The sequence below is a fragment of the Platalea leucorodia genome (genome assembly GCF_965183815.1).
Source record: "Platalea leucorodia genome assembly, chromosome: Z".
Taxonomy (NCBI): Eukaryota; Metazoa; Chordata; class Aves; order Pelecaniformes; family Threskiornithidae; genus Platalea; species Platalea leucorodia.
In genome coordinates, this window is record NC_138858.1 from 56,907,757 (window position 1) to 56,921,271 (window position 13,515).

Sequence of the window (13,515 nt, forward strand, 5' to 3'; positions counted from 1 at the left end):
ATTCAACATGTAAACATTCCTGGGACATGTTTGAGGTTATCAAGTGGTGGCAGAGTATCTCAAAAGATGCACACAACACTGATGATCAGCCCTCTGAATGATTCAAACCTTGTATACTCGCAGTACTTATCATTCAGGGTTAGTGCGTATGACAATGTATACTGCGAATATCAACCCTGTCCAAGATGGTTTTGTGTACTCTATGTCTTCTCAGTACGGCACAGTGGGCCAGCTTGAGGCTGGTCTGATTAATTGCTGGTGGAGCCAGAGTCTTTGAGGACTGAGAGCTCGTGCTCCCTTTGTGGAGTTGTCTGTTTAAACAGAATAAAAGTACTCCACTCACCTGAATTCACAGCATTGTTTATTTATTGGATGCAGTTGCTCATTATCTGCTTGGGAGGTAAAGCTGTAATGCTGGAGTTGTTTTGTGTGTTGAGACTCAGATTTTCCTCAATCAGTTGTGTTGAGAATTCTGAAAACGTCACTTGCGGTTAGCCCAAGAACTCAATAGCTAGAAAGGAAATTAGGCAAATAAAGCAGTTTACAGAAGAGCTGACAACCTCTGTCGTAACAGTTTAGCACTTAGACAGCAGGAATGGAAACTGATAATCCAGGAAACATTTAGGTGTACCGCCATGAACAAGCATATAATAATTTGCCCAGGAAGCTAGGTGTCAATGATAAGCTACAGTACAGAGATTGGTTTACAGCCTGAAAAATTACAAAAATACCCTGTCCAAAATTTCAGTGGTGGCTCCTAATAACAAGCTGAATATTCTTCAAATACCCAATTCTTCACTGAGTTTGTTATCTGTTTAGTCTCAGTGACTTCCTCTGGTGATGTGTTCAAGATCTGACTTGGAATTTCCTACACCTGAATTCCATTAAAACTCAAATTTTTTTTGAAATTTCTTTATGCTTGCAATTAGTGGACTGCAATTCTTGATGCGTTAGTTCTGTTTTTTTTTTTAATTGTGAGTGTGCTGTAGAACCAGAGGTGTTTAAAGCCAGTCTGCTCTTTATGTAGAAAAACATAATGCATTAGAGGTCTCTATAGCACCTCGGTCTTGATGCACATATCCTGCCAGACCTCTCTGGGGAATCTGTTACTTCATGACCTCTTGTATCCAAAAGAATTAGGGTTCAATCCAGACTGACTGGTGGACTAGCAAATTAAGAATGAAGGAAGTTTCAGTGAATTTTATATCCTCTGATATGATGAGGCCAGCCTTCAAATTGGGAGATCAAGAGGTGAGTTAGAGTTTAGGCTGGAAATGCACGAACACATGTTAAGAGGTATTATAAGTGGACACCACGTCTAGCAGCTCCAGAGCCTGAGGATTTCTCCTGCCTGGCAGCTGGAGCCTGGTCCAGGGACCCAGGGGTCTCTGTCCCAGGCTGAGGGATGCAGCTGCTGCTTTCTCATTTGCAGGTTCAACCAGTAGTGAAACTGAGCACATATCCTAGAGACAGAGGACACTGACACAGCGCATCACACGCACTGCTACAGACAAGGTGCTGCCTTCAACAGCACCTGCATACAGGACTTACATAACACATAAGCACAACCAGTCAAGTCCCCTCCTCCTCTTTAGCTGGTAAAGATGGAAGTTCACTACTGAAAGCCGGTGCACTCTCCCCCCAAGTTGTGGCTTATAGTGGCATGGCCCACCCCTCTGTCCATCCAACACCCCCATCCAGATCCTGAACCCTTTTACGCACTTCACAGGTCTCCTACTCACCATCTCATCCAGCTAACAGATCCAGAACTCACACACTCATCTCACAGGTACCCCCCACTCACAGGTTCCACCAGTTACCAGCACAGACCCTCTGCCTACTTGGTACCTCTGCCCACACCCAACACCTCCTACTTGCTGGCTGGTACAGCTTGAGGTTTGCCGGTGAAGTGTACCCCAGCCTGGACATGGCAGGTTTGCAGAAGGTACAGACCCTCTTCCGCCTCACAGCAGCTGGTGCCTGGCACATGTGCCTGTGACGTGAGGTCCTACTCCAGGCGCTGGAGCTGAGCTCCTCACCTGCTTCATTCTCCCCAGTCCCTCTCAGTTACTGGTTTTCCAGACACACACTGTTCCCATCCCAGTGGCTGGTGGCCAAGACCCCCACCTGCTAAGAAAGAATTTAATAAGAAGTTAGGACCAACTGCAGTGATCAGGCACAGGGTGCGGTCAGACAAGCGTACTGACCAGCAATGTTTTACATGAGGCTGGCCCCTTTTATACCACTGTCTATTCCCCTGCTTTCTTCCTCCCCAATCCACTTCCACTAAACATTCCTTTGTAAATTTTGCATAGTCCCTCAGACCCCGCTTCAATATCTCAAGTCCTCACATTCCTCTTCTTTCCCCTTTCTTACCAGTTACAAAGTCCAGGTGGCCATCTCCAAAGCTGCGCCTGGGAGTTTCTCTCAAAAGTCCATCAGTTAGTAACTAGAGACTTTTAATCCTTGGCATCATCTCTTTTACCTGTTGCCTACCAGCTTTGTGTCTTTATGTGTTCTTGTGTAACACTTCCCCTTTTACTTATTATCCCCTTTGCACTGAAAAGGTCCTTGATCAGATAGATAACCTTAATGAAGCAGAGGCTCTTACCTTCCACACACATACCTTTAAAATACCTAGTGCACAGGACATTCTCTAAACAGAATGACAGAAAGACAAGTGATTTCTTTTGTTGGCAACTTGTATTTGTGTCACAGCAAGAGCACAGTCCAGGGCACAAAATTTATCAAACTCACATTTTAAAGCTTCCTTTGCTGAAACCAAGTCCATGATGCCAAAACCAAGAAACAAAACTATATCTCTGTCTTTGGAAATGCAGCATGGAAGGACAAACTGCAGGTGATGCTGTAAAGATAGCTAGCACGACACTTGAAGCTATTAGCTTGTCTGGCCTGATGCAGCTGTAGCCACCAGCACCTTGCACCGAGCCAAATGGGCTGCATCAAGGTGGTGTGAAACAGGAAGCTGATGACAGCGTGTCCAAAAAAGGGCAACGAAGTTGGTGAAGGGTCTGGAGCACAAGTCTTACGAGGAGCAGCTGAGAGAACTGGGGTTGTTTAGTCTGGAGGAGGCTGAGGGGAGACCTTATTGCTCTCTACAACTACCTGAAAGGAGGTTGTAGCGAGGTGGGGGTCGGTCTCTTCTCCCTAGTAACGAGTGATAGGACGAGAGGAAACGGCCTCAAGCTGCGCCAGGGGAGGTTTAGGTTAGATATTAGGAAAAACTTCTTCACCGAAAGGGTGGTCAAGCATTGGAACAGGCTGCCCAGGGAAGTGGTTGAGTCTCCATCCCTGGGGGTATTTAAAGAACGGATAGATGTGGTGCTCGAGGACATGGTATAGATGGACTTGGCAGCGTTAGGTTAACGGTTGGACTTGATGATCTTAAGGGTCTTTTCCAACCTTGATGATTCTATGATTCTATGATTCTATGACAGCATCTCAGGTTGTCTATTTGTAGCTCACTCGTAGCTTGTGAACCATCTATGGCTTGCTGGGAGTGTGGCTGCTAGCTGGCTCCCAGAAGAGATAGAGGGATGTCTCTCCAGGGACAGGGAGTGAGTTCTGATCCTGTCAAAAAAGCTGAGGGATTCTCCCCAGCACCTCCAACAGCTATGGCTTGCCACACAAGCAATTGCTGTTCCGGTCTGCAGGCACCACATGAGCAGTGTATCAGATATGCCTGCTGGAGGCAGGTATCTATGTATCTTGGACTTCGGGACCTGTTAGTCTCAGGCCATACCAACACATTATGTTGTCTGGGAAAATACCAGCTGAGCACATCCTGCCTTCTCCCTCCCCAGCAATTTTCTCTTGGAAACAAACGGCAAGGTAAAGACCATGTTATTCTCCTAATTGTGTACAGAGCTGTGATGTAAAACTAGTGAATATAGTGTTTGGCCTGACCAGATTGTTGGGGTTCAGCAGACAAGCGCTGTCAGTATAATGTGCTGCTGAGAGAACAGATTCTAATCTAGTATTGAGGCCTGGATAAAAGTTTTGGGGTCCCAAACTCTGCAAGTCTTAGTACTTGGTCCCCTGACAGGGCAAGGGAAAGATTCTCACCAGCTTAGACAACTGATCACTCTGGAGCACCAGGGGAAAGCTGGACCCACACAGTAAGAGAAATAACCAGCCCTTTCAGCCACATCTTGATTGTGATCTGGCCAGTGCTAATCCTCTTCAGAAGGTCCTAGGGCCTTGCTGTCACACTGTGGAAGAAAGATAATCATTAGAGAAGCTGGGTCACAGATGATGAGGGAGGAAAGGGGGAGAGAATGGGCTGACTGGTATGTCACCATATGGGGTAAAGGCTCCTGTGGTAGCAGGAGGGTCTGAGCTGTGCTGACCTCTGCATGCCAGCGTCAGCTGACTTTGGAATGACCTCCTCTGCAACACAGCCTACTCCCGTTCCCCGTCATCCTAAAGAGCATGTCTGGAGCATGTACATCATCCCCTATGATCTCTTCATTCCCTGCTTGAAGCTCTGAGCACACTCTATGCAGGCTCTCACTTCTTATATTGCTCCTCCTTAATCAAGCCATCCATCCATTCCTATTCAGTAGTAGCCTTGTTCTGCAGGGCAGTAATTCTCCTCCTCTCTGGCAGGCCCAGCATATTTCTGGCTTCCTGGGCTGTGGCCATCGCCATAGACTGATACTGGAGAAAGACACTCTGCATGCCTCCACATAGACTAGGATTTGCAGATTAAATGATGGTGGGACCTTTGGTATTCATTTCAGCTAGTCCAACATAGCACTACTCATGTGGATTAAGAAACCTGTTCGTCTAAAACACATCACTTTTGAGATGAGACTGTTCCTTTAACCTGCTTTCCCAAGGCTCCTGATTGTTTATTAATAAGTCTAAACAGGATACCAATAGAACTGACCACTAACAGCATTCAGGCATTGAGAAAAAGTCAGCAAATACGTAATGTGTGCCTTTTGTGGTAATGCCTGATCTTTGGGATACTTCATCTTGACCTAAGGTAAGAAAACCTAGTTTTCATAGAAACTCTTTTATAGTCTTTGATTATGAGCGATTCTGACGTTTAGCCATTCACGAAGATGCCGGACTATGCAGTGTCCCTCAGCTAACACTAGATGTTGCCCATGTGCTTTAGAGGCTGATATTTGTCATGCAAAAGGCAGCAGAGCTTGCTTGAGGGCTTTAGCAGCTAACCTGGGTAAAAGCTATGGGCATCTTATTCCAGAATTATTTCAGTCAGCAGTACAAATATATCTGCCTTACCTTATCTAGCAGTTATTTTCCCTTATTCTTCTCACTGCTTTTCAGGCCTGGCTAGTCCCATCTGAATGGTGATTTGGAAGGAAATTCTTCACTGCCTTCTTAAAATATTCACTCTGTTTTTTGTTACCTCTGTGGGAAGCACTGCTACCCAGCGTGGAAATATGCGCACTTCAGATTAATATGCCAAAGTTCTTACTAAGCCTCCAAACTATCCTCACCATTTTCTGTACCATACAGAGCATCTTCGTGCTATGTCGGTTGTTGTGTTTGTCCTGTTGTTGTCTGTGGGACAAGAAAATGTATATGGCTAAAGCACTGAAATGGGAAGTTGGAGTACTTTGTTCAGATCCTTGCTCAGGCACAGGTCTTTAACTGGTTTAGATGAGTAGTTTTGCTCTATTTGTGCCTTGCTGTCCCTTTTCTTAAGAGGGGTGCTTCCTTCCCACATGGGGGTGTTACTTTCTTAAATATCTATATAATTGCTTAAATAGGAGTGATAAAATCATGTGGGAGAAAAGTACACTTAGAGACTAAAACTATTAGAGGCATCATCTGCATTAAGGACGAGAAGCCTATCATCTCAGAATATTCAGCTCTCCTATCATGTATTTGGGGGAATTAATGGCCAGTGTACAGTCTTGGCAGCCAACTCCCCTGAATCCTGGCCAGACCACTGCTCTTCCACTTGTGAGGGATACCTTGAAGTGAAGTCTTATCCATCCTAGGAGACCCTAGGCTATTCCCTCTTCTCCCCCTGTAAGAGCAAGCCACTTCCACTCCCAGCCCTACTTCCTTTGTTGAAGAAAAATAACTTTCTTCCTGATGTGCTGACAAAACTGTCAGCTGTGTGTCTTTGATTTTACTGCTCTTCTTCTTGGGTTTTATATCTGGGGTTTGAATCAGCTATTCACCCAGTGGAATCATATGCTGCATCTTGATTCTCTATGTCATGCAGTGTTTCAAATACAGCCTGTCTGGGTGATAAATCTACACACTGTCAGAAATGCTCAAGGCCTGAACAGCTGACAATTAACAGGCAAAACATATCTATACAGCGCATGTCCTCCTGTCCAATGTCCAAACTTCTTGATTGCTGTGCCTTCTCCATGTCCTTTGAATTTCAAAGCTCTGGGGCCCAGAGAGGTTCTGCCTTCCAGATGTGGGGTTAAACATTTACCTCCATCTCAAAGTAAAAGGCAAGGCTGAAGTATTTGGTCACACAAATGCCATCTTCAGCAGACTCCTAACAGGCCCACATTAGCTACAGTGAAGCCTCTCAAGAGGAAAGAAAGCAGGTAAAGCTTTTTTCAGTTTTCAGAAACCTGAAAATATGGTTGTTCTTGAAAAAGAGCCTCCACAAGTAATTTTATGGAGTCGGTTTTTGTTGGATTAATGAATTAATTTAATTCTCATGGTAAACACTGGTATTCTGTCACAGGCAAGGGGTCTCCACAAGCAGGTTCCTAGATCTGTGTTTAGCCCTAAGTCCTCAAAGCTCCGCAGTGCCTCATCTGCCAAGAGTAGCCCGGCCTGACTGTAACTGAGGGAGCGAGGAGCCAGGTCCTGCCCAGAGCCCCTCTGTTCTCCCGAGTCTCTGTGCTCAACAGCCATGGGCAGATTCAGCTCTGCTCCCTCCGGCGGTACCCAACATTTACTTCTTCACCAGCCCTCACACGCAGCCGCTCACTTCAGACGTCCGCGGCGGACGCCTCAGCCCGGCTCCACCGTGCTCGCAGTTTCCAGGCGCTGCCGCTATCCCGGGCCGCCGTCGGCCACCCCCGCGCCATTCAGGCGCCAGCACCCGCTGCGCCACTGGGCGGGGCCCGTGCCTGCGGGGCGGGGCTTGTGGCCGGGTAGCCTGAGACGGGCGCCTCTGATTGGTTGCAGGCGGCAGGTGCGTGTGACGGGGCGGGATTGTGGTTTACCGTTGCTGCAGAATACCGGATCTTCCGCGAAGGCTGACGGGAAGCGCTGGGCGCCGTTGCCTGGCAACGGGCGGAGTCGGTTGGGCCCGGGGCGCCTGTCCCCGCAGGACGGCCGCGAAGTGGCCTGGGGAGCCCCTCCCAGGACACCCCACCCACCCGCACCTCGGGTCTCCGGGCCCGGCCTCTGCGGAAAGGAGATAGCCGGTGTTCCCGTCGTGAGAGACCCACACCAATATCCTCAACGCAGTGCTGCCGGAAACTCCTCTTGCGGAAACAAGGCCTCCTTCTCCTGTGCATATAACCGGAATGGTCAGCACCCCCCTGCCCAGAAGCAAGTGGGACACCCACATCCCGGTTACAGACACGGTCAAGGTGATCAGGGTGATTACCCTGGTGCTTTCATCTGTTGTGCTTGACACACGTAGGCAGCTAGGCTCTCCACCCCCAGCTCCCTCTGCCCCAGTTTTTGCATGTTCCAGTTTTCTCTAACTTTCAAGCAGTACCTGCTGACCATATTTTGATTCATCTTGCCCACAGAAAGAGGTCCTTAACAAGGTAAAATCAATGACCTATTAATCAGGGCTCTGTGACTTTGCACGCATCTGTCCCAGGTCATTCTGTTCTGCTGGATGGGGCTGTGAGGGGCTTCTCTGTAGTCAGAAGAGACAGGATTGGAAAATCTACAATTGTAGACATCATCTGCTCATAGGGAGAAGAAAGAAGTTTTGACATTTAACTGCTGCAAAATTAAACAGCAAAAGTGTTTGAACTGTTGTTGTGGGTTAGCCCTGGTAGGCAGCTGAGCCACACAGCCACTTGCTCAGTCCCCTGCAGCAGGATGGGGGAGAGAGTTGGAAGGGTAAAAGTGAGAAAACTCATGAGCTGAGATAAAGACAGTGTAATAGGGAAAGCAAAAGCTGTGTGTGCAAGAAAAGTGAAATAAGTAATTCATTCACTACTTCCCATCGGCAGGCAGATATTCAGCCAGGAACTTTTCTGTTCCTGGGCTTCATCACATATGGTGGTTACTTGGGAAGAAAAACATCATAACTCCAAATACCCCCCCCCCCCCCTTTTTCCTTTTTTCCCCCAGCTTTTATTGCCAAGTGTGATGCTATGTGGTATGGGATATCCCTTTGGTCAGGTGCGATCAGCTGTCCTGGCTATGTCCCCTCCCAGCCTCTTATGCACTCCCAACCCGCTTACTGGTGGAGCAGCATGAGAAACAAAGAAGGCCTTGACATTGTGCAAGTACTGTTCAGCAATACCTAAAACATCTCTATATTATCAAAACCATTTTCAGCACAAATCCAAAACATAGCACCATACAAGTTACCATGAAGAAAATTAACTCTATCCAGCCAAAACCAGTACAACTATGGAGGAAGATAGTTTCTAGGCAGTTAAAGTTGTACAGATTGGATTTGAAGTTACCAAAACTTCATTATTTTTTCTTTGACAGATAATGTATGTTTGATTTGTAGGTAATGATTTCTAAGAAGCTCTCACTGCCCTCCTTCTCCCCTTTGCGTCACCCATGAGTGAGAACAGCAGGAGTGACAAATATTCAAATGAGGATCTACTTAGTACTGTCAATAATGCCAGCAAGCCAAGGGAAAGGCTGGTTTGTATGGCTCCCAAACACACAGCAACAAACCCAAGTGCTTTGAGGTTTGTGCATAACACAACTACAAGATAGAATAAGAAAAAGACAGCAAACTGTAAGTGTGAAACCCTTGGTATGTTAAAGGCTTTAATATGGTTTAAAAGGTCTACAGTGGGACCTGCTGCATTTATAGTATAAAAGTTTAGGACAAATGTTGCCAGAGTGGTTCTTTTAAAATGGATGGTGACTCATTGGACTACTGAGGAATATTCCCTGCTGAGGTTTGAGTGAGGATGACCTTGTGCTGCCTACTGGGAGCTTCTATCTGGTCACTAACAAAGGTCAGTAGAACTAATAATTTTTTGTATGTATAATATTCAGCAACATGCTGATGTCTTCTTTAGTATTTCTTAACAGAATGTCTTTAATGAATTTATAAGACAAATGTGTGTTAGCTAAGGAATTTTTTATTTTAAAGGAGTTTCCAATTGGACCCAGCATGCTCAGTGAAAGAAGTGTTTGTATTTCAATTTAAATGGTTTCTCATCTTGTCTGCCACAAAAGAACATTCTTTGCAGGATACTAAGAGCTTATTTTTCATATGTGCATATGCTCAACAATAATGTATGACACATACTACACTTAAATTGCAGTGTATTACTAACATATTTAATGACTGAAATGTTGCCACCCAATGTCAAGATTCATAATAGTTTATATGAATTGGAAACTCTACATTTCTGTTTCATATAGGCAAAAACACCATTGTGTCTGGTAAAGGGACAGTGGACCAATAACCTTTACATCACAGCATAAATATTTGCTGGCTGTACTAAGAAATAGTTGCAAACAAGAAGCTATTGCCCTTTATACACTAGGCAGTAGAGGGGGAGGTGACACTCTTCTTTGCATAGTGCCTTATACAGGTGTTTATAAGTACAACGTTCAGAACCGGAAATCTCGATTCCTGAATCAGTACTTTCTGGAGGTTTAGGAGATCAGGTTTGCACAATAATTGAGCATGTTATTTTTATTCTGAAAGTGATTATGACTAATTAAATATGTCTCAAGTCTGTCATATTATAGACCTCTACCATGGTCTGTTTCTTATTACTGACCCATTAAGCTGTTTTGCCTGTGTTGACATGTTGAGAAGTGGCTAGAGCAGCCTGCTCAGAAATTTGCAGCACCTGGCTGCGAATAGGGTAATGAAGGGAAAACACCATCACAGGGCTGTGTAAGAAGTAGAAAGGACAGCGAACAGACTGTTCTGCTCTTGGTAGCCCTATGTGGTGCAGAAACCTGTAAGACTTCTGCAACTAGTCTCAAAAGCTGCTATTACGGTAAGGACATTGAATACACAGAAGCATAGGGCAGACCTGGGTTTTTATACTCACACAGCTGCCAACAGTTCTTGGCTTCGGCACTTTTTTTCTGAACCAGATGTTGTTTCTGTGTACTTAGTAACCTCATAGATTTCTCTTCCATAAACTTGTTCGACCTCCCCTGGAACTCATGTAAACTTAGCATCTGCAATATGTTTTGGCAAACGTTTCCACAGATCTACTTCTTCTGTGAAGAACCATATCCTCTCATTCATTTTTAACCAGGTTCTTGCTAGCTACATATGTCCTTGGAAACAGCTGAACTGTTTTCAAATGAAAATTTCTACAAGAAAATTCACCTTAGGCAAAGAGACAATGTAGGATGTGCTCTGACAGCAGCATACAGTATTAGCTTTGGAAACATTACTGCACTTGCTAGTACAGTCTAATGGAGTGGCATTACAAATTCAAATATAGTAGGTCAGAGGTTAGTAAAGGTTAACTGTCAAAGTGTTTGCCCTAACTCTTATTTTTCATTCTCAACTTGGATCTGTGCTGCTGCTAGTGTCTGACTTTTAAATCACTTTCACAGCAGGACTTATACATTGCTACCCCAGCTTAGAGATCTCCAAGGGAAAGTTTTTGTCAAACACCAGTAATGGTAAAGTTACAAGTTAACTGAAACCAAAAGTTTATAATGAAATTGTTAAACAGTATCAATTCCAGTTACTTTTGTTTCCTCCATTTATAATGTTTCCTTGGTTATATGTTTTAGTAAACAAATATTCATCTTCTGTTACTAATATGAATTAATCAAAATGCATATATCATTCCTGTGGATTGAACCAGTTTTCTGTTTCATGTGTTTCTCTGCAAGTTTAAGTATTTTGCTTTATTTTTAATGCGCAACCGCTAAGAACAAATAGGGTGAGACCTCCAGCACCTCCTGAACAACCTCGTTCTGCTTTAAAGCCAAATGTTTGTAAACAGTCTTCCGATTTCTCTGCTCATGTATTTGAAGATGCAGAAGATGTAATTAAAGCTAGTATTTCCTGATCCTCTGAAAATTATCCAAATTACATGTGAAAGCGAAAAACTTGTCTTTCTTTATATGACTGATCCAGTCCCTAAATTGTCCATTCAATGCATTAATCTGAAGTGAGGTATTCTTCAAAACATATGTTCAGTTTATACATCCCAACTTGTGTTTCTCTCTTGTGGTTCTTAATTGTAAGCACTGCTATCCATCCTGTAGCTAACTGCCTTGCTAAAAAAGGCATAAATCTTTATGTACGTTTTACTGCTCAATTAGTTCCTTCATATGTTATTTTAGTTCTTTAAAGTTAGGTAATATTTGAAAATACTATTTACTGGGAAAGTTAGTTTTTTTTAATACAAATAGTATCATATGACGTGAAAGCCAAAACTGCAGTCTTCATAGATAACACAACACAAAGCTTGTTATTATTTGAGGAAATGCATACCTCTTTTAAGACTTAAGCAACACAGGACCTCATAAAATTGTACTTTTATTAACCTGGCTACAAACTGATAAACTATTGGTCTGCACATCCCCAGATGTATGGTGCATGTAAGTTACAGCCCTGCTGAAGACCTAGATGTGTTTGAACAGTGTATGGCAAATCCAGAGAAGCAAATGGAAAGTATACATATTCCTTCAATTCAGTTAACTTCTGCCTAAAAAACTGATTGATGCAAGATGAGGAGAAATGTTAATTTGTAAGTCTAAAGGCATAAAGATTAAGGGAAGCCTGGAAACAAAGGAAGTAGGTAAAAACAGAGAGGAGAAAGTAACGCCTGTCTATATTATCCTCATAGCAGCAGATACATTCAAAGTCTTTTTTCCTTTCGTCCATTAAGCTGTAGTGCTAAACATTTCAAGCACTGAACTTTTTGTATGATATGGAGGATTCTTCTCTCCAGAAAATTTTAGAGGTGGACTAATTTTTTTAAAAATACAATTAGTGAGTTACCTTTCAGCTGTTGGTGGGGTCTCTGTGATATTGTGCTTTCAGAGCTTTTTTTTTGGTATGTGCTTCCCCTTTTTGTCCAATGTCAGGTGAAAATGCTTCTTTCTCTCCTCCCTACCTTACATGACTACTAAAAGAAAATTAACCACACAATCTGTCTTCAGGTTTGTGATCTGGGAGATCAGTGCTTCACTCAACAAACATTGTTCAGGGGTAAACCTGGCATCTATGCTAAAAAAGAGAAATTCTAGACACTAAAGTCATCATCATTTGCACTAATATCCAGACAGCGGCTCAACTCTGTAGAGTGTCTACAAACACCTGAGAATATTATTGTTATTCTATCACCCAGATTGCCACATCTGGCAGGTCTAGGCTTATTCTAGTGATATCCACAGCGACTACATCCTAAGTTCCTCTCTCATGTTGTCCCTAGGAGATTTACAATTTTTGTGGTGGCCTAGTGGATTGGAAAGCCTGCTTGAAATCTTGAAATATATTAGACTTATTTGATATTTTTGCTTTTTTCAAATTAATAATATGTATGTAATTTTTGTATACAGCTTATGTAACTTCTATTGCATGCACTTTAATGAGTGGTATTGTATTGGGTTTACATGTCTTCAGGGGTTGATAGCAGGGGAAAGATGCAGGGGAACCTCCGTGAGAAGAGGCCATGGCTGCCCTGTGCTAGACACCAGTGGTTCCAGCTGGCTCCAATGGACGCACTGCAGGGCACAGCTGAGTCCCTCAGCCAAAATGGTCATGCCTTGGGGAAAGCGTATTTAAGAAAAGTAAAAAATGCCACAAAGGCAGAGGAGGAAAAGAAAAAAAAGTGTGAGAAACATCAGTGTGAACAGCAAGGTCGGGATAGGAGGAGGGGGAGGAGGTGCTCAAGGCGCCCAAGAAGAGATTCCCCTGAAGCCCGTGGAGGACCACGGTGGAGCAAATATCCACACTGCAGCCCATGGAGGACCCCACACTGCAGCAGGTGGACATGCCCTGAAGGAAGCTGCAGCCCATGGAGAGCCCATGCCAGAGCAGGTGTATCCTGAAGAATTGCAGCCTGTGGAGAGGATCTGGCACTGGAGCAGTCTGTTCCTGGAGGACTGTACCCCATGGAGAGAACCCACACTGGAGCCGTTCTTGAAGAACTGTATCCCATGGGAGGGACCCCGTGCTGGAGAAGGAGAAAAGTGTAAGGTGGAAGGAGTGACAGAGAGGAGCTGTTACAGACTGACCACAACACCCATTCCCCATCCTCCTGTGCCGCTCATGGAGGGAGGAGGTAGAGAGGTTGGGTACAAAGATGTGAAGAGGAGAAGGTGGAGGAGCTGGGAACGAAGGAGTGAAGTTGAGCCTGTGGAAAGGGTAGGGGGTTGCTTTAATTTTTT

At 44.4% G+C, this 13,515-nt stretch overlaps 1 pseudogene across 1 annotated transcript in view; it reads left to right on the forward strand.

Annotated features, from left to right (window-relative positions):
* Nucleotides 1-8,736: 8,736 nt before the first annotated feature.
* The window catches only part of LOC309602553 (dynein axonemal heavy chain 6-like), a 91,896-nt pseudogene continuing 87,117 nt past the window's right edge, over nucleotides 8,737-13,515 (forward strand). Inside the window, exons 1-3 of the transcript in view lie at nucleotides 8,737-8,920; nucleotides 11,121-11,288; nucleotides 11,709-11,794. The product of the transcript in view is annotated as a dynein axonemal heavy chain 6-like (transcript). The remainder of the gene's footprint in view (nucleotides 8,921-11,120; nucleotides 11,289-11,708; nucleotides 11,795-13,515) is intronic.